Source organism: Mustela erminea, chromosome 14 (assembly GCF_009829155.1).
Source record: "Mustela erminea isolate mMusErm1 chromosome 14, mMusErm1.Pri, whole genome shotgun sequence".
NCBI classification, from domain to species: Eukaryota; Metazoa; Chordata; class Mammalia; order Carnivora; family Mustelidae; genus Mustela; species Mustela erminea.
This window is the reverse complement of record NC_045627.1, coordinates 54,990,921-55,009,620: the sequence shown is the minus strand read 5'-3', so window position 1 is coordinate 55,009,620 and position 18,700 is coordinate 54,990,921. Positions and strand designations below refer to the sequence as shown.

The following is an 18,700-nucleotide window of genomic DNA, read 5'->3' as shown; positions in this document are numbered from 1 at the left end:
GCGCATGCTTTACTTACTTTACTTGCTCTCCGGGGGCATCTATGGAGGAGTCCTGCCTGCACCTGGGCCCCAAGTTTCAAAGACAGTCGGGGATCCACGGTGCTGGGGTGCAGGGGACGGGGGAGAGGCAGGGCACTGCTCCTGCCCTGCAGAGTGGAACCGCGGTGCCTGGCATGGGATGGGGGCATGTAGGGTAGGCCGGCCTGGCCGAGGCGGAGTCCTCACGACCCTCTGCAGTGTCCAGGAGGTTTCGCCTTTGACCTCTCCATCTTTCTGCCCCTTCCCGGGGCTCCCCCACCACTCCGCTCCATCTGGCATGTCTGCTGCTGCTCCCCAGAAAAAGAAGTGGCTACAGGGGGGTCCTGCAGCTACCCCTGCTCCAGGGCTCACTCCTGCTCCCCCTCCATGGTCCAATAAGGGACATGACCTTGGGAAAACCCAGTCTCCTTCAACTCCACTCCTTGAGTGCTCCTTGTCTACACCCCGACCCATGACCACCCACCCGCACCTACCCACCCAGGTCCTTTCATTGGGCTTCAGGTCTGGGACCTTCAGTGTGAGAGTCCAGAACGGCGTCAGGAGACACACCGGCTAGAGGACAACAGGGAAGACTGTGAGCTGCTCAGAGACTCGCTTCCCCTGCTGTCAGCTGGGTAGACAGCTTCTTGCCCCACTTGCCTGGCAGGGTGATGGTCAGGGCTGGATGAGAAAATGGAAGCCAGCACTGCCAGGAGTGGAGCTAGATGCCACCATGGACCTCCGTCTCTGTGTCTGGCCTCAGTGACACCGAGTGGCCAGTACTGGCTGCCACCACTTCGAACCTCCAGCCCCTGGCCAGGGCCTCACACCCTCAGCAGGCCACATGCCTCTTGCCCTCAGCTGTAGGATCTTATTAAGGCCACATTCTGCACATCCGTCCCGACCCCACGCACAACCCAGAATTCAGTGGGGACCAGCTTACACCCCAGGGGTGAACTCGGATCAACGGGTCATGGGAGGCAGAGTCAATTCCCCTTCCTCAGTCCAGAGGGACTGTTGAAGACACAAAAGTTTTACAGAACCTCTCCAAAGACATCCAGTGAGATGGACTCCTTTCAGAAAGCATCCCGCGTGTCCATGCGCTCCCCGCTCCTTCCCTCCTGCTTCCCTGGGACCACGTTCCCCAGTACATGCTGGCATAGAAGTTATGGCTCAGGCTCAGAGAAGAGCGAGCGTCTGTCTGTCTTGTTTCTGTGCCCCTCGCCAGGACTACAACGGCTGAGCTTATGGGACAGGGCACTGGTCCCTGAACTTCACAGCGGGGTGGGCATGCAGGAGGTTTCTGGTGCAGAACAAGGGCTCACAGGCAGAACCAGGCCATCGCAGGACAGAAGGTAAACCCCGTTCTCTGGGCTCTGCTCGGCCGAAGGACTGCCTGCACCTGGTCCTGGATGCCGGGGGGCTTCCCGCGGGGTACGGTCTGGAGCTCTGCGTCCATGCAACTCGGACCCAAGGCCCCGTTCAGCTGACTCAGCTGAAGTAGTTCACTTCTGGGTACCCGCAGCTGCCCCGCCTCTTGCACGCTCACACACACACACACACACACACCCTGACAAAAGCATCAAGAGCATGGCCAGAGGGCCCCCCAGCAGCGGGGGGGGGGGGGGGGGGGGGGGGCGGGGAGGACAGCACAGTAGGTGGGGGCAGAGTCAGAAACTTGTGGAGACTGAGGAGAACCCAAGCAGCCCCAGTGCCCCCAAGAGACCAGCTAGAGATGGGAAAAAAGGGTTTTTAGGAGGTTTCTGTAGATTATGAATCAAATCCCCTCTTGCAGCCTCTTTAAGAAACCTCAGCTAGAGATGGAATTGCCACTCACTGCCATGGTGTTTCCTGATGGGGCGTTTACACACGAGCCTGGCAGGGTCCATGCCCCTCCCTAGGGCTGCAAAACACACAGGGGGGCATCTGCGGCTGGCCACACGTCCCCTGGAAGGGACAGGCATGCCCACGTACCTGTGTGCACCTTCTGTGACCTGGAGCACAGTCCTACTTGCAAACTCCAGCGGGGCCCAAGACGGCCTTCACAGACACCACACCCCATTGCCGTCTCCCCCAGAGACCCCCCCAGGCCTCTGGAAGCTGCAGCTCTGACGGAGGCCCAGATCTTTCTGGGCCAGGGCCTCACTACGAGACCCAGAGCCTGCTGTGGGCAGCCAGGTAGGCTGCACACTGTGTGTCCCATACACCCCTGTCCGCCCAGGCATCGTTAAGGGTCACCCTCCCCGCCCCCCCCTCCGCAAGCTTTTCCTGCTTCCTGTACTGAGCTCCCCAGCAAGGCCGGGGGAAGCCTGACACTGCCCCACGGGCTTGTAAAACATTCCCACAGCGGAGGAGCTGACGTCGTCACAGTTTACTTGAACATACTCAGGGAGGACCCTGACTCTAGAGAAAGACTCTATAAAGGACCCTGAATCTAAAGAAACATCCAGTCACTGCGGTATCCGTGCACTGAGCCATCCGTGTTCACAGCTGTCCGGGCAGCCCCAACCACCTTCCTGGAGATGGCCATGTGCCCACCTGAACCCACCCTCATCTCCAGCCTCCCAGCCCTAGAGGGAGCCTCGAGTTCACTGCTGGCCCGCGCCCCCCAGCGGCTTCACTCAGAGCGGCCAGATGTGGGCGGAGCCTCATCCCAGGAGGGGCCGTGGCCCATCCCAACGCTGAGCTCCCCACACCAGCTCTGTCTCCCAAGCCCTGTCCTGGGACTCCACCCCGACCCAGGGCATCTGCAGGAAGCAAGCACTTCCTTCAGCACCAGAGGAACTAATGGAGGAACACGAAAGATAACCGGCTGACCTCAGCCAGAGCCAACTCTGCCCCAGCCGAGAGTGGGGACAAGAGCCCATGGAGGGGACAGTTCCCTGCACAGCAGGACAAAAGTAGTGTCAGGCCTCCATTTGACTCTGAAGGGGCGGACTGGGGTAGGTTCCCAGAGCAGTCAGAATTTTAGGACTCCTTCCAGATGGTGGAGTCTGCAGTTCTGGAAATTTCTGAGACACACAGAAGCAGGGATAAGCTTTCCTTTAACTAATTGTCGGGTGTTTGTCATCAGGAGTTGGAGCCCAGCCATAGGCTGGGCATCACACATCTCACACTTACTGCAATGCCCCCTAACCCAGGGGGTGGCACAGAGACACCCACGTTTCAGATGAGAACACCTGTGTACTGGTGCCCAGGCAGGTGGTGGTGACTATGTCAGCCCCATAGCCCTGCTCCTTCTCAGGACTGTCATTTCTGCTCATCAGTGGCCCTGACTGGGACAGGACCCCCAGCGTTGGGTGAAGGCTGAGACCCTCGCCCTGGACATGTGGATGAAGGCCCACTCCGACGGCATTCTGCATATAATTCCAGGGACTGATGGGGTACCAGAAGTTCCTCCACTGATGCGAGGTTGAGAATCCCAGCTTCCTGGAAAACGGGGACAAAAATGGCCTTCGGGGCCCAGCCGGCATGAGTCCCCAGGGGCGTACCAGGAGGCAGAAGGGGCCCCGCCGTCCTCACCCCTGCCAGGCTTCGCCAGGGATGCTTCTTTCGGAGGCAGCACGTGGGCTTCTATTTTTTAACCTACTCCACAAAAACGAAGACTATTTTTAGCTCAGCAAGCTGCAGGGCATCACAATTAGCAACTGAAAATTACACATCTTGCCAGTCTCCCCTCTTTTGGCTGGAGGAGAAAGAGAGACAGAGAGACAGGAGGGGAGGAAGGCAGGGAGAGAGAGAAAGTACTCCTGGAGGGAGCTGGGTACCAGCTCTGTCACCCCACCCTGGTGGGCCACTTAATTGAGAGGGCAGCCTTTGGCACAGATTTCAGAATAAGTGCATCCAGTGAGCTATCTTATTCCATCCCAGTTCCAGAAAAATCCAGCCTTGGTGGGAGCAAGTGGGAACCCCATTCGCACTCAGAGGATGCAACTAGGGAGAAAATCTTGCTGGCTACTTGGACCAGGGCCAGAGACCCACAGAGCCCCAGCTCTGCTGGGGAATGTGGGGCAGCCAAGGTTAGGCCAGGCCCCCATCACCCTTCTAGGGTTGTCTACTTCTCTAAAATCATTTGCCCTGTGGTGTGGTAGGAGGTGGGGTGTCTCACAGAACCCTCTCCTTGCCCACCCATCCACCCATCCATCCATCCATCCATCTACAAATGTTACCAAAGACTGGCCTAGACCCTGGGGATCCACCAAGGGACCCCCACGGGAGCAGACTGTGGCCACCGTGCCTGACCATCCACATAAATGGGTGAGCTGTCTGTCACGGGTCTGACAGGGACAGAGTGTGGGGACAGAGCAGATGGGGACCTAACCAGGTTGAGAGATTGGCCTCTAAAGGAGCTTCTAGAAAAGGAAGTGGAGAGGGAAGGGCTAGTGCCAAGGTCTCCAGGCCCCAAGACCTACCAGCCCTACCATCCCACTGGTTCCCTGGAAATCTTCCCTGAGGCATGTCTGGCTTGCTCACTTCCAAACAAATATTTCCTGATTCTCTTTCAGCCACATTAATGTGGCTCTATGGAGATGCCTGGGTGGCTCAGTCGGTTAAGCCGCTGCCTTCGGCTCAGGTCGTGATCCCAGGGTCCTGGGATCGAGTCCCGCATGGGGCTCCTTCCCGGGCAGGGAGCTTGCTTCTCTCTCGGCCTCTGCCTGCCACTCTGCCTGCTTGCGTACACGCGCTCTCTATCTCTCTCTCTCTCCCTCTCATTGACAAATAAATAAATAAAATCTTCAAAAAAAAAAAATGTGACTCCACGCCGGGCTGCCGCGGGCAGGGTGTCCTCCCTGCCTTCCTCCCCTGCCTACATGGGAGACTCTTCTGGCATTTGTCCAGGACGAATCACCCCAACAGCAAGCTCTCCTGGGATCTGAAGGTGACCCCCATGGGGTGCAGACTGGGGAGAGGAATCGGCTGAGAGGAACCCTCCCTTTACACAACAGAGAAATGTAAGTAGGAGGTTGCAAGACAAATCCAGCCTGTAGATGAAATGCTTGTTGAAATGCATGCCCTCCCACCACGAAGCACAAGGCCAGACCAAGGCCTCAGCTCCCAAGCAAGACAGGTCCGGTGGCAGAGACAGGGCCACCTTAGTTTCCCCATCACCCCACTAAATGTCCCCTATCCTGTGACCCTGCTGTTTCCCAACTCATTCCACAGACCAGAAAATGGTAGCAAAAGCTGGAGGGCCCCAGTGGACACACAAGCCACCGAACCATGGCTCCGCAATCCAATCTTCATTGCAGGGTGGCGGGGGAGGGGGAGAGATCCGGAGGGCTCCCCCAACCCCGGATCCCACTAACTGGCAGAAATATCCAAGCCAGAGAGCCCAGCCTAGCCGGGAGCCGTCATGTGCCAGACCCTTGGGCTGGTGGGGGGCTGGGGGAGGTAGGGACTGCTGGAAGCCTGGCCCTGGGGACACCGTGCCCACAGCCAGGGAGTGGGGAGAGGAGGGGTTGCGGGGGGTCTGAAGGGAGACAGAGGGAGGAGGATTACCTGGCCCAAGTACAGCCACCTGCCCTCTCTTGTCCCTGCTCTGCCCAACCCTCTAATGCACCTGTCATTCATGACAAGCTCCTCGTCCCTCCCTCTTTCGCCTCTCCTTCCCCCTCCGGGTCCTTAGAGGCAAGGCTGCTGCCCCGCACTGGGAATTCAAACCCTCTCAGGCGGCCTCCATCCCCACTTGGGGCCAGGTGGCGCTGGCAGCTCTTCGGGCAGATGGCCCAGTGACCTACCAGTGGCCAAGCTCTTGGGGCCCCATCTGCAAAGGGCACAGATAACTCCTGCTTGAGAGAGTCCGCTTGCTTAGCTCACAGTCATTCCCGTAGACTCCAGCAGGTACAAGAGCTCCTGAGAGCCAAGACCCCACAAGCCTTACGTTGCTCCGGCCCCAGGCCAGCCATCTGGCCCAGGGGGGCTGGATCCTGGGCCACTGGGAAGCAGCTTCCTCTGGGACTGCTGCCCATCCACCTCCAGCTGCTCCCCCCAGAAACAGAGGACCACCCCCAATAGCAGAAGGGCACAAGCAGCCCCCCGCCTGAATTCAGACACCCTGAAGGCAGAGACCTCCCTACCTGGGAGTTGTTCTCACCTCCCCAAACCCCAGCTCTCAGATCTTCCTAACTTTGAGCTGAAACGTGTCTCCCTAAAGCGCCAGAGAACCTGGTCCTGTCTGCGGGGGTCACGTGCTGCAAGTATTTGGGGTCTGGCAGCAAGCAGGAGATGGGCATCCCGCGGACTGGCAGTGAGGTCTGACCACTCCACGAGCTGGGGCCACCCTGTCCTCTGCGAAAAACCAGCAGCTCCAATACCGGTTTCATGGGTGGCAGTAAGCACACCACGAGGCCACCTTGCTCAGGACGTGTGCGGTACCTGCTGAATTGGGTGGACTTGTCATCAAATTTACCTGCTGCCTTCCTAGACACAGTTATGGGGGCTGGTGCTGTCCTCTCCCTGACACCACCTCTGGGGTCCCTTCACCTCCCCGTGCCCAGGGCAGCAGCGGGCCCCTCCTGGCCACCAGAGAAAGTGGACAGAAGCTACTTCCTGCTTCCAGGTGAACAGATCCACTAATCTGGCAAGTGGGGCTCAGAGCTGGCTCTGGCCTCGGGGTGGCTGCTTGGCCCCCGCCCCAGGTGCGGGATTGGCAGGGGTGACACACCCCTGTGCACGGGTCCTCAGCCCTCCCTCCCTCTGCACCACCATGGACTTTCCAGCAGGGAGGTCCTTGGGAGGACCTGGCTGGTCCTATCCCTGCAGGCTGGGCCTCGGGAGTCCCCTGCCACTCCCACCTGTCTGGCAAGGGAGGACAATCTTTTACATGAACCCAGCTTACCTTCCTGTCCCCTGCAGACCTGGTGGGGACGTCCTGGGGCCTGGCCGAGGGCCGCAGCCGGACTCCAGCGAGGAGGCGGCTGCCATGGGAACCAGAGCCAGCCAACACCTCGAGGAGCACGGCCTCCACAAAGGCCCAGCCTAGGGGCGATGCTGATAATTAAAGGTTTGTTACAGAGGCACGTTCTATTTTTTTCCCCCTTCTGAATTCCTTCCTAGCACCAAATACTATTTGAATTGAGTGAAGGAATCTTGCCATCTCCTCTTCACACTCCTAAATACAAATCCTGCCGAGCCCGGCTTTTTTCCTCGTTTTTTTTTCCTCCTTCTTTTCTCCTTTTCTGTCCAGTCAGCTTCTTCTGGTGGCCGCTCAGGGGACAAAATGTCATTGTCCACCAATAACCATCCCATTATTGAGCATTGAGAGGACCGGGGACGGAGCAGGTAGGATTTCAGAGAATCCCTGCCCTTTCCTACAGGGCGGCTGGCTGGCATGCTGGCCTCCCACCCGGGCCACTCAGGGCCCTCAGGGCCGGGGGCGGATGCCTGGGGCCTCCCCGTCCCCAGCCCCTTCTCCTCTGGCCTCCTTCCCCCTTGGGCCCACTCCACTGGATTCCACAGCGGTCACCCCGGCACCCCTGCACGCGGGCGGCTTGGACTCCCGAGGCTGAGCCGGGCGCAGGCTGGGACAGGAGAGTGAGCAAACTGAGATCAACTTGGGAGCCAGTCCTGTCCTCTCTGGGCGTCCTCTCAAGGTGCCCCGAAGGGGAGCAGGGCACAGGTGCCCATGTCTACTGAACTCCCTCCTCTAAGGTCCCACCTAAGGGGCTCCTACTCAGAGCCTGCCTCACACTAGGGCTCCACCCATCAAGTAGGAAGAGCCCAAATTCCAGGAGGGTGACAGTGAGGGGACTGCATCAGAGCTGAGGGTCCTTGAGGGGCAGGGAGGCTGGGTCCCTCAGTGTGGATGTGTGGGGTGGGGGACAGGCCGTGGCCCAGAACTTTCCAGGAGTGAGTGTCAGGCTCCACCTCCAAGGCTGCCTGGGGTTGCTGGGGTAAGGAAAAATAAGAACGCACAGTTCCTTTATTTTTAAATGACATCTAATTAGGCTGAGCAAGGACTTTCCTTTGTGCTTAAAAACAAATAAAAATCAATTTCCTTTACCTGAATTGTTATCCTCCTGGCAGACACCCCCTAGGGGTACCCCTGGGACCCCTCTGTGCTGCAGGAGCCAGAAGCTGAAGGGTTCTGTGTACTGGCCTCGGGGTGGAAGGTGGGGGGTCTCCCAGCTCCCTGCTGGGCCCAGAGAGCCATGGCCTTGTCCGCTGGCCACAGCCTCTCAAAAGGACCAAGACACATATCTTGACCCTCCAGCAAAAAGTTTCCCAGTCCCTGTGCGACTTCTCATGGACGCTCCCTTATACACACCTGCTATGTCCCCTGGCCCAGAACCTGGCCAGCCCCCAGGAATACCAAGGGCACAACAGCCTCCATCCCTCCCCAGGGCAACGCACTTCCCCACACAAGGCACTACACATGCTGTCATCCCATTTTCCAGAGGAAGGAACAAAGGCTGTAAGGGCTATGTCATCAAACCAGATCTTACAAGCTCCAAAGTGGGAGCTGAGATCTGAAGCCTGGTGAGTATGACCACCACGATCTAGAACCATGAGCACAGGCTCAGGAGAACGGCAAGCAGGTACAAGACAAAGGCAGGTGGGAGGCAGCAGGCACCCTGTGGGATGGACTCAGCCTGGGCCACGTGGAGCTCCCTGCTTAGAGTATGCAGAGAGGGCCCTGATGAGCACGGTGCTGGGGCTGGGCTGGATCTGGGGGGCAGGGGGGGATGGTCAGGCCAGGGTCCCAGGGCCAGCCATGCATGTGCCCTCAAGAACCCCTTGCGCAGCAACCTCACTACCAATGAAACTTTCACAGGAGCTTCTCCCCTGCTGGGCCATCCTGCACCTCTCCACAGCACCCTCCAAGACATTACTAACCACTTTCCAAATGAGGTACAGACCAGGAGGCTAAGGACAGCCCGAGGTCACTGGGGGCCTAGCCACATCTCCTGACTGCAGGCTGGTTCTTTCTGCCAAGGGCTGAAAGGGAAAAGTGAGCAGGAGACTGGGCCCTGCTATGCCCAGAAAATGGGTCACTGGTCCAAGCCCAAGCACAATGCAGTGAGCTCCCCTTCGTGGACCAGACAGCAGAACAACAACTAGAACCTTCTACAATTTCTGACAAGTGGGGGATACCCAGAGACAAGGGGTAGAAAGGAATGAAAATAGCGCAGTGCATTCCCTTGACCCAGGGGTATAGAAGCATGAAGAGACAGTACATGGAAACCGTGCTGTCAAAACAGAAAGTCATATTCTTCCATCCATAATATTTACCTGCATTGTTCACACATCCTATCACCAGTGAAACCCCACAAGAGTCCCCAAACAGAAACACACAGGTGACCAAACATTGTGGACACAACTTAACACAACAGCTGGATACTAATAAAAAAACGATGGACCAAAAAACTCTACCCACTTGATTGAAAAAACTTCCCTAAATCATATCTGTGTTAAAGAGGCAATCAAAACTCCAGTTACAGACACATCAGAGAAATAACCTTTATAAGAAACTCCTTAGGAAATTCGAAATGGCCAAAGCTGTTCTCAGAGAAACATTCATAGACTTCGATATATTTTAAGTAAACAAAAAAATGGAAATGAACTCAGCACTGACTCAAAAAGCTAAAAAGAGATTCCAAACAAAACAGACCCATAGCAAAGCAAACTACAAGGAGGAATTACGGAAAGATAAATTAGTGTATTTAATGAAATAGAGAGTAGAATTTGCTGATTAAAATCAAGGGCTGATTTTCTTTTGAAAACACAAAATGGAAAGAAAAACTTCTGGCCGTTCTAATCAACAAAAGGGTCGAAGAAAGTGCAGGAGGAAGGAAAGCAGGAGGACGGAAGGGAGGGAATGAAAGGGCAGGAAGATGGTGGGAGGGAGGAGATGCAAAAATACAGCTAATAGGAATGAGAAAGGGAATCTAGCCTCAGATATGGAGAAGAAGCTTTAAAAGAATCAACTACATAAATTTGTGCTAAAAGATGTTAGCATTTTAAACGGGGATATTATTTAGAAAATATAAATAACCAAAATAGACGAAAATGCTTAAAACCCCAAAAGACCAATAGCCATAGTGCAAATTAAAGTAAGTTGACAGCCAACCAAACCGTAGGGAAAAATTAAACCAACTCCTGGCTGAGACAGTTTCTAAAATGAATTATTTTAAGCCTCGGAGAATAAGATAATTTTATATGATATTTAAACTATCTCAACTATGCAATTCATATTGAAAACCCTTCCTATTCATTTTACAAAGCTGACATAACTATGATTTATAAATGTGACAAATCTGTCCCCTAATAAAAAGTACAGATAAATTCTTACTTATGAATATAGATGAAAAGGACCCTAAGCAACTTATCAGGAGAATGAACCCAGAAGCATTTTAAAGCACAATTGAGTCTGACCCAGTGGGATTTATTCCAGAAACATGAGGATGATTTAGCTCAGGAAAGCTAATAAGTCAACACATTAATAGGTCCAAGGAGGAAAGGAATTTGATGATCTTGCTAGATATAGGAAAGCTTTCAATGAAATTTAATATCCATTCTTGGTGGACTGTCTGGGCAATTAATGAAAGAGAAGAGTATTCTGTTCATGACGAAGAGTATCTATTGGAATTTAGAGCCAATTTCAGACTTAGTACAACATTAGAGGCCTTCTCATTAAAATGAAGATCAAGCCAAGGACAACTGCCATTATTAAATGTCACTTTACCCCTTTCAGAAAACACAATACGATAAGAAAATAAATAAAAGATACATTAGAAATGAAGAGCTAGAATGTTCCTTATGTGCAGATAATCTGATTAATTTCTGAGGCTTTCTAGAAGCCAAACTGAAAATCTGTTCAAACTAGTAAGAGAGAGTTCACTTATCAATTATTTAACAAATATTTTTTAAAAATGAATAGCTTACCTATCTACCTCCCTTAGGTACAGGTACAAGTGTCCCTGTCCCCAAAGATATCCCCACTCAGTCTGTGTGGAGCAGGGGCTGTGACGCTCACTCAGTCTGTGTGGAGCAGGGGCTGTGACGCTCACTCAGTCTGTGTGGAGCAGGGGCTGTGACGCTCACTCGAGCAGCAGGAATAGGGAGAAGTGTGCATGAGCCCGTGCCCTGGGGCCTCCCAGCCCTGCAGCCAGGGACACATCCATGCAGGTCAGCCACCTCTGTCAGCCACCTGGCCCACAGCATGCTTTCCTGACCACACACCCGTAATCCATACCATTGTGCCCTCTGGGCCGGGCACTGCTGGTTTCCAGCCTCTTCTGGGAACCTGCCAGCCCTCTTCTAAGGACGTTGCTCACAGCCCTAGTGCTCACGGAAAGGCCAGGCTCTGGGATCAGTTAGTCCCAGAATGAAGGTCAGCTCCTCCTGCTCCTGGTGCTGCCACAGCCTTTGACCTTGGAGACCCGGTTTCCACGTGTCTTCCTGGCATAGCGACCTCTTAAGGGTTAAGGGAGACCCAGAAGCTGGCCCCGGGGGTCCTCTGACTCATACTCGCCAGCCCCACCTCAGGCAGGGGGCGGCTGGTGTGGCAGCCACACTGACATTTGGGAAATGCCGTGGGCTTGGTCCCTGGTCAGGCAGGCGGGTATGAGCAGGATGGCGAGGGCGGGATTATTCCACTGGAGGCTGAGGTGCAGGACAGTGGACTTGCCAGAGAAACCCCACATGTGACAGGAGGCCACAGGGCCAGAGTCCTGGCAAGCCCCAGGACTTTTGAGGGGAGAGGGCAAAGAACCACAGCAAAGGTTCTAGAACCCTTTCGGCCCTCAGCAAGTCCTCGGCCCTGGCAGCCCTCTTCCTCCTGAGTCCCCGAAACTCTGGTGCCTTCATGCATATGCTCCCACCTGACTGCTCACCCAAGGGCCCCCCAACCTGTCCTTCTCTGGGACCCCCCCCCCATTGTCCTGGAACCCTCCGGGACCCAGCGAGCTTAGAACCTGGCATGGTGGAGGCATCCTGGTCTGGGAACCACTTCTGCCCCTAATCTCCTAGCTGAACTCAAGTAAGCCAGGTTACTGCAGGCCTCGGGGTCCCCATGTGTAAAACAAGGAGGCAGGACGAAGCAGTCTCCATGGGTCCTTTCAGTCCTCATGTCTGTTCCTTCCTTCCTTCCTTCTCTCACTTAGTCAGCCAACATCCACAAGCCCCTACGGACCTGTGCCGCACACTTGGAAATGGAAGAACCCACAGACCTCAGTATCTGCCAGGGCAGACAGACCACAGCGCAGGGCAAACAACTCAGGACCAGAGTCTGCACTGAATGCTGAGGAAGCACAGGGAGGGGGACTAACTGTAGGAAGAAGTCAAGGAGGGCTTCCTGGAAGTGGCGATTTTGAGATGAACTTCCAAGGATGACGAGGGGTTAGGAGAAGGAAAAGCAAGGAGACAGCAGTCCTGACAGACCCAGCCCTCCTCGGTTCACTCACCAGTGGTTCCCTGAAGGAGGGGCGGGGCACAGAAGTCCAGAGGTATGGTGGGTTCAGGCAGCTTCCAGAGGTACCCCAGCTCCAACGTAGGCCATGTCATTTCTGTGTCAAACCCTACCCGTTCCAGAGCATCGCAGGACTCTCTCCCCGAAGCAGCCTACCATACTGCCTAGCCCTTAAAGGCTACACCACTGCAGTCCAGTGCTTAGTGGATACAGGACCTGCAGCCAGTGCTGTCCCCAGTACTCCTGCCCTTGGCCAGTCCCTGATGCATGCAGCAGCCAGGTCAGCACAAGACCCTGCAGCTACCTCAGCCCACATTGCTGTCCCTTGTGCAGCTCACACAAAGGGCCCCCACCCCAGCGGGCAGAACCAGCAAGATGGTGGTGTGGGGCCTGGGGCAGGCTGGGCCCAGGGCCAGGCTGTCCTGAGCCAGGAGGCACAGGTATAGGCAGTATGGCCAGGAGGCAGCAAGGGGCCCACAGGACAGGGCAAGCTGGGGCTCCAAAGGAGCCCTCCATGCCAGACCTCTCCCCAGGCTCCAGCCTGCCCACCCACGGCGAGGTGACATCTCCCCAGGGGATGCCAAGCCAATTCTGCCTCCTGCCCACTCCCAGCCATTCCACGTGCATCCTTTCCCACCTTTTGCTGAAGGCAATGTCCTTCCTGGTGTCAGTCGGCCTCTCTCTGTCCCCAGTGCCACACCTCGGCCCTCAGCAAGTCCTCTTGCTTTACTTCAGAGTGTGTTTGGATCGGCTCTTCTCTTCTCTCCTCCACTGCTACCCCCTGGATATGAGCCCTCCTAACATCCAGCCACCAGTGTCTGGCCTCTGGACACATAGGCGGCTTCCTGCTCAAAGCCATGCCTAGCACTTTCCTGGTGTGCCCCTCCACTCCCACTGCCACTTACCTCCTTTCTACCCCTCTGTCAGCTCCTCATACATGTGTCCCACATGCTGATGTGTCCCGTAACTGTCCTACCCCAGGCACAAACAGCACTCCCACAACAGTGGTCAGTATACTGGGCCCTACTTGCCAGGCTGGGCAGGACTGTCATTACTGGTCCTAGTGACACTGAGTGGGGCCATGTGACTCGTCTCACTCAAGAGCGGCGAGTAGAAGTGACAGGTTAGACAAGAACATTCTAGTGCAGGAGCCTCTCTTCCACTCTGCCACGGAGCCTGGCAGCCTGGGGCCTTGAATGACGAAGGCTTGGAGCGGGGTCCAAAACGCACTCTGCTGTTAAGAGCCACTGGATGCGGGGCGGCAGTGGGGTGGGGGGTCTATTTCTGCAGATAACCTAAACCATTCTGACCGACATACCCTCCATAGGTCCTATTCCTCTTTCTTGCTTTGCTCTTTCTCTTTAACACTTACCACCATGCAATATTCTGCATTGTATTTATTTTTTTCTAAGTTGTTTTTTTTTTTTTAAGAAATCTCTACTCAAAAAAAAAAAAAAAACAAAAACAAAAAAAAAAACCAGAAATCTCTACTCCGAACATGGAGCTCAAACCCACAACCCCGAGATCAAGCATCGTCGCATGCTCGTCCAACGACCCACCCAGACTCCCCTCCTGTTGCATCTATTGTTCGTGCTTCTTCCCCAGTCTCACTTGCTAGAAGGGGAGCTCCATGAGGACAGAGACTGTGGTGTTTGGGTCCCTCCTGAAGCCGCAGTACCTGCCCACAACAGGTGTTCGATAAATGTGTGCTGAGTAAGTGGTGAATGAAGAAACAAACACGTCCTGCGTCTTCGGCTAATGGGGGCTGGCCAGGTCAGCCGGGGCCCTCTTCTGTGCCCCCTACCCACACTGGACCTGAGCTCCCACGTCTGTGCGGTCAGCTTCATGCTAAGGGGCAGGGGCAGCACCCTGTGCCCGAATCACGCTGCCAGTCCGTCTCCAAGGCTGGGTTCTAATAAACAGCCATGGAAACGCAATGTCCTGCCTCGTACTCAGGACTAAGTCCAGGACCTGATCTCAGCCACCTTTTTCCTGCAGGAAGGAAGCTGCCCCTCACCTTGGAGCCCACACTCCTTGAAGCCCCACCCTGAAGCTCACTCTCCTTAAATACACAGGCATTTGTGGGCCCACACAGGCACAACCCTGCCCCCATACACACCTCTCCCTCCCGCTCTCCCTCTCTCCCTCACACGTACACATCCCATATATAAACACGCCTGCATTTTCACATACTCTCACTCTCGCCCACACATGGCACACACACATACACACCTCCCACGAGCGCTTCTTCTCAGATCTCCTCGTCTCCCCCACCTCTCCCACCCCAACCCCCACAGGTGGTTCTGTGCCCCCCAGATTTCAAAAGGGATCCAGGGCCGTCCTGGCTAGCAAGGACGCCTCCCTGGCCCTGTTCACCCCACAGGGACCCTCACTAGCTTTGCAGGTGTCTTCCAGCCATAGACGATCACTGGCATCAGCAAGCCAGGCCAGGAAGGGCAGTGGCAGCCTGAGCCATCCACCCATTCTGAGCCCTGGCACCGCCCACCTGGCAGCAGGTGCCCCCCGTGGGGACACGGAGAAGGAGTGGTTCCCCAGGGCAGGCTCCTTCCGAGCCCAGCGGGGCCAGAGAGGTTCCTGATGGTCTCACTAACTGCCATAGGTCAGCACCTCTCCCCCAGCTCTCGGCGGCGCAAGAACCCCCGGCCCGCGGTCTTACCGCAACCGAGGGGTTGCCCTGCGTGCGCACCCACGTCGCCGCCTCGCGACCCGCCGCCCTGCACCTGCCACTTGCCGCAGCCCTACCTGGGGCTCCAGAAACATCCTGGCTGCCCGCTCCCCACGCTGTACTCCGGCGCTGCCAGCGCCCCGCGTGCCGCCTGTCCTCTCCCGGAGCGCCGAGGAAGCTTCCGCCCCCTGACCCCGCCCGCCGGCTTCCCCATGCCCGCTGCCCTCCGGCTAGCTCACAGCCCTGCGCGGGGCGGGACGGGGCGGGGCGGGGCCAGGGGAGGGGCTTGGCCGGGAGAAAGCGGGGGTGTCTGGGTGGGGCCGAGGGACGGCTGGGTCAGGCCAGAAACGGGGCGGAGCCTGGGCCGGGGGCGGGGGCCGGGCGGGGGCCGGGGGCTCCCCAGGGGCGTGACAAGGGCAAGGCGCACCCGCCTGGCTCTGGGTTTTGGGACGCTGGGAGTACACAGCCCGGGGCTGTGGCGTCAGTCGGGCGGCGGCACCAGCCGTCGATGATGGGGGCACCTATGTGCCACCGGGCGAAGGGGTGCTCTGTCGGTAGGGACTCAATGAGGGATGCGAGCTGGTGTGTTGGTGAGATCCCGCAAGCGGGGAGCCCCGCTGTGACTCCATCTCCTCCCTTGAGCATCTCTTCCTCCTTTACGACCTCACCTCGTAGATATCCACTACAGAGCAGGTGCTTGGCCAGCATTTGGCTTGAATGCTTCCCTTGACGGGGTGCTCACTCTGTTCTCAAGCGTCACACGGAACTCTGTTCTTCCATTTCCTTGAGTGAACACGGGATACGGCAGCTGCTTTTGTGGGAGGACTAATCTGAGACATGGTGTGGGGCGGGCCTGGTACACATGGCACAGTGAGGCATCTTTCCACCCCCAGAAGCCTCTGTCCTCTGAAGGAATCCTGTCAGGTGACAGGTCACCCCCTCCGTCGTGCGCCCACGGAAGACCCCAACCCAGGTGCTGAGACTGGATGGTAAAGATGGACTGAGCCAAGAGCACCCTCCCCGGAAGATCTGGAACTGGAGAGCCCAGGGGCTGAGTTGGGAGACCAAGCTGGAGTAGGACTGTGGGGGAGTCACTACTAGAGAGGAGCAGGGACATTCTCAGCTCGGCCCCTTATGGAGAGAAGAGGGGGATGCCCAGAGAGAGGCTGAGACAAGCCCAAGGGAGCTCATGAGCAAGCCCTGGGGCATGGATGGACAGAGGTGACTCTATCTGTGCCCATGCCAGTCCCAGGATGCCCACCCTCAGCCCAGCAGCCTGGTGAGACAGCCATCTCTCCTGCCAGCTCCCCCTTCTTGTTTGCCTGCTCTCTTAACATTCCCAAGATTGGCCTCCAGGCTGAGTCCCATGGACGGTTATTTCTGTCCTGTGCAATTAGAGGCTATACAGGGTCCACTCACCTGCCTCCCTGGAGTGCCCCACTCTCCGGGTTGCCGGAGTTCGGAAACAGGTGTCTTTCTCTTGGAGCTCTGCCCACCACCCCCTCACTCTCTCTGCTAGGACCAGAGCCCGGCTCTCACCACTCCAGCACCTGCACTGTTAACTGCAGCCTCCAACGGCTCCTGCCACAGCGGGGGCAGAAGTGGCCAGGGCCACAGAGGAGGAGGCTGAGTTATCAGGGCACCTTCCTGTACAGTCACAGGGCCATCCCCCCCCCCCAGGTTCCCACCCACAGATTTCACCAGCATCCCCAAGGACCTCAATAAGGTAGATGCTTCCCCAGGAGGAAGGAAGGCCCCTCTGCCTGTTGTCTCCACAATAGAAACGTCCTTGCAGACCCAGATGGCATTTTCTCCTTTGCTCACAGTTATGACTGCAGCCTTCATGTGTGTATCTGGACTATAATTATACCCTTCCTGGTGTCCGAAGAGGCAGGGAGATGGGCATCCCGGGGGCTGACCCCTGCGGGGCTATTCCCTCACTTGAGGCTATGGATGGGGCTGGGCTCAGGGAGTAAGAGTGTAGGGACGGCTTTGGGGACTGACAGAAGAATCTTGTTACCTTGCCAGATTTGGCTTTAGAAAATGGAGAATGAGCAAGGTGTGGTGTGGCCAGCGGACATCTACTGGGGGTTTCTGGAAAGACAAGGCCCATGGAAAGAGCTGCCCCAGATGATGTGAGCTGCACATGAGGTCAAGAACAGTGTCGATCCAGTGACCATGAAAGGATGCTCTGAGGATAGCAAAGAGCAGAGAAGCCTGAGTCTGGGGTGACAGTGACCCTGGACGTCCCACCACTGCAGACACCTGGGACAGATGAGACCCTGGGACAGGAGGCTAGACCTACTGATCTAGTAGCTCCAAATCAGTGTCCTCAAGACAGTGGCCCGCAGCCAAAAGCCTTGTTCAACCCTGAATCACACCCCATCCTCCTCTGCCCAGGACCCAAATGAAATGACAGGCAGAGCCCCAGGGACCTGGCGACCTTCCCCCATCAGAGGCCTGTCACCTTCCACACAGTCCTCACTCACTCTGTGCCAGCCCCCACAGGCCTCCTCGCCCTCCCTCTGCCCGCTCCCCTCTCCCCAGAGGTCCTTACCGACATGTCACCTGCTCGGTGACAGATCTACAGGGTTTAACCTCCACCGCGGCACTTCCTCCCACACTGAACTTTTCTCCTCAGGGTTCTGCAGTCCACACAGTCCCTCCACTTCCTCGGTAGTCTCCTCTGGGGAGAATTCGGGCTGCGTGAGTGCAGGCCCTTTGTCTCTCCTGCTCACTGCTGCGTCCCCATGACTGTGATGTTTGTGTGTGGGGGCGCTCCACTCCGATCTGTTGAATAAATGCATGTGTGTGCGTGCGTGTGTCTGTGTATCTATGCGCAGGTACAAATGTAGATTTAGGTATCCCACACAGGCCAAATCAAAAGTGTCAAAAGATCGAATTTTGAAAAAATGGGCAAGAGCATTAAAAAGGCATCTCACAAAAAGCGGTTCTCCAAAATGGTGATAAATGTAAGAAAAAGGAAATAACACTCAACTTCATTCGTCATCAGGGAAGGGAAATTAAAAAACCACAGTGTGACACTGCCGTACACCCACCAGAATGGCTACAATGAAAAGGCAGAAAACGCCAAGTGCTGGTGAGGCTGGGACGCAGTGGAAACTCCGAGCCGCGGGCAGCGGGAGCGAGAACTGGTAGAGCCACACGGGACGCCGATGCCCTGTAGGCCTGGGAAAGCAGAGCCTGCTCTAGCCCGGGGATTCCTCCCGGGGTGCAGCACCCCCAGACAAGCTTACAGATTCACACCAAAAGGCTCACCCGGAGCGTTGATAGCAGCGATACGCTCGATGGCCGTCCCCGACCTGCGCTGTCCTTATCCACCCAGGGGAGCCCACAGCCACGAGACCGGACGAAGTCAACCACCCACAAGGACCAGTCTTACCAAACCACGTGCAGCTAAAAAAGTCACGCGAGAAAGGACCTCTAATCAGGACCCCGTGCACATCCAGCTCTGAGGGCCCTGCTGGGGCTGGGGCCCGACACCCATGTATTCATGCCGTGAAATATCACCGGGGCTTTATACTTAGGACTCATGCGCTTTTCTGTACGTATACCGCACTTCAAGA

General features: G+C 56.3%; 1 protein-coding gene across 4 annotated transcripts in view; it reads right to left on the bottom strand.

The window, feature by feature from the left end:
- RASGEF1A (RasGEF domain family member 1A) overlaps positions 1-18,700 on the bottom strand; it is an 86,032-nt gene that overhangs the window by 19,387 nt on the left and 47,945 nt on the right. Inside the window, exon 1 of one of the 4 annotated variants that reach the window (XR_004278968.1) lies at positions 17,671-17,879. The exons of 1 other annotated variant lie outside the window; for it this stretch is intronic. The gene's annotated coding sequence lies outside the window, so the exon portion shown is untranslated. Of the gene's footprint in view, positions 1-3,180; positions 3,205-15,190; positions 15,366-17,670; positions 17,880-18,700 lie in introns of those variants that run through there. 2 more of the 4 variants (XR_004278967.1, XR_004278970.1) reach the window with 2 other exon arrangements.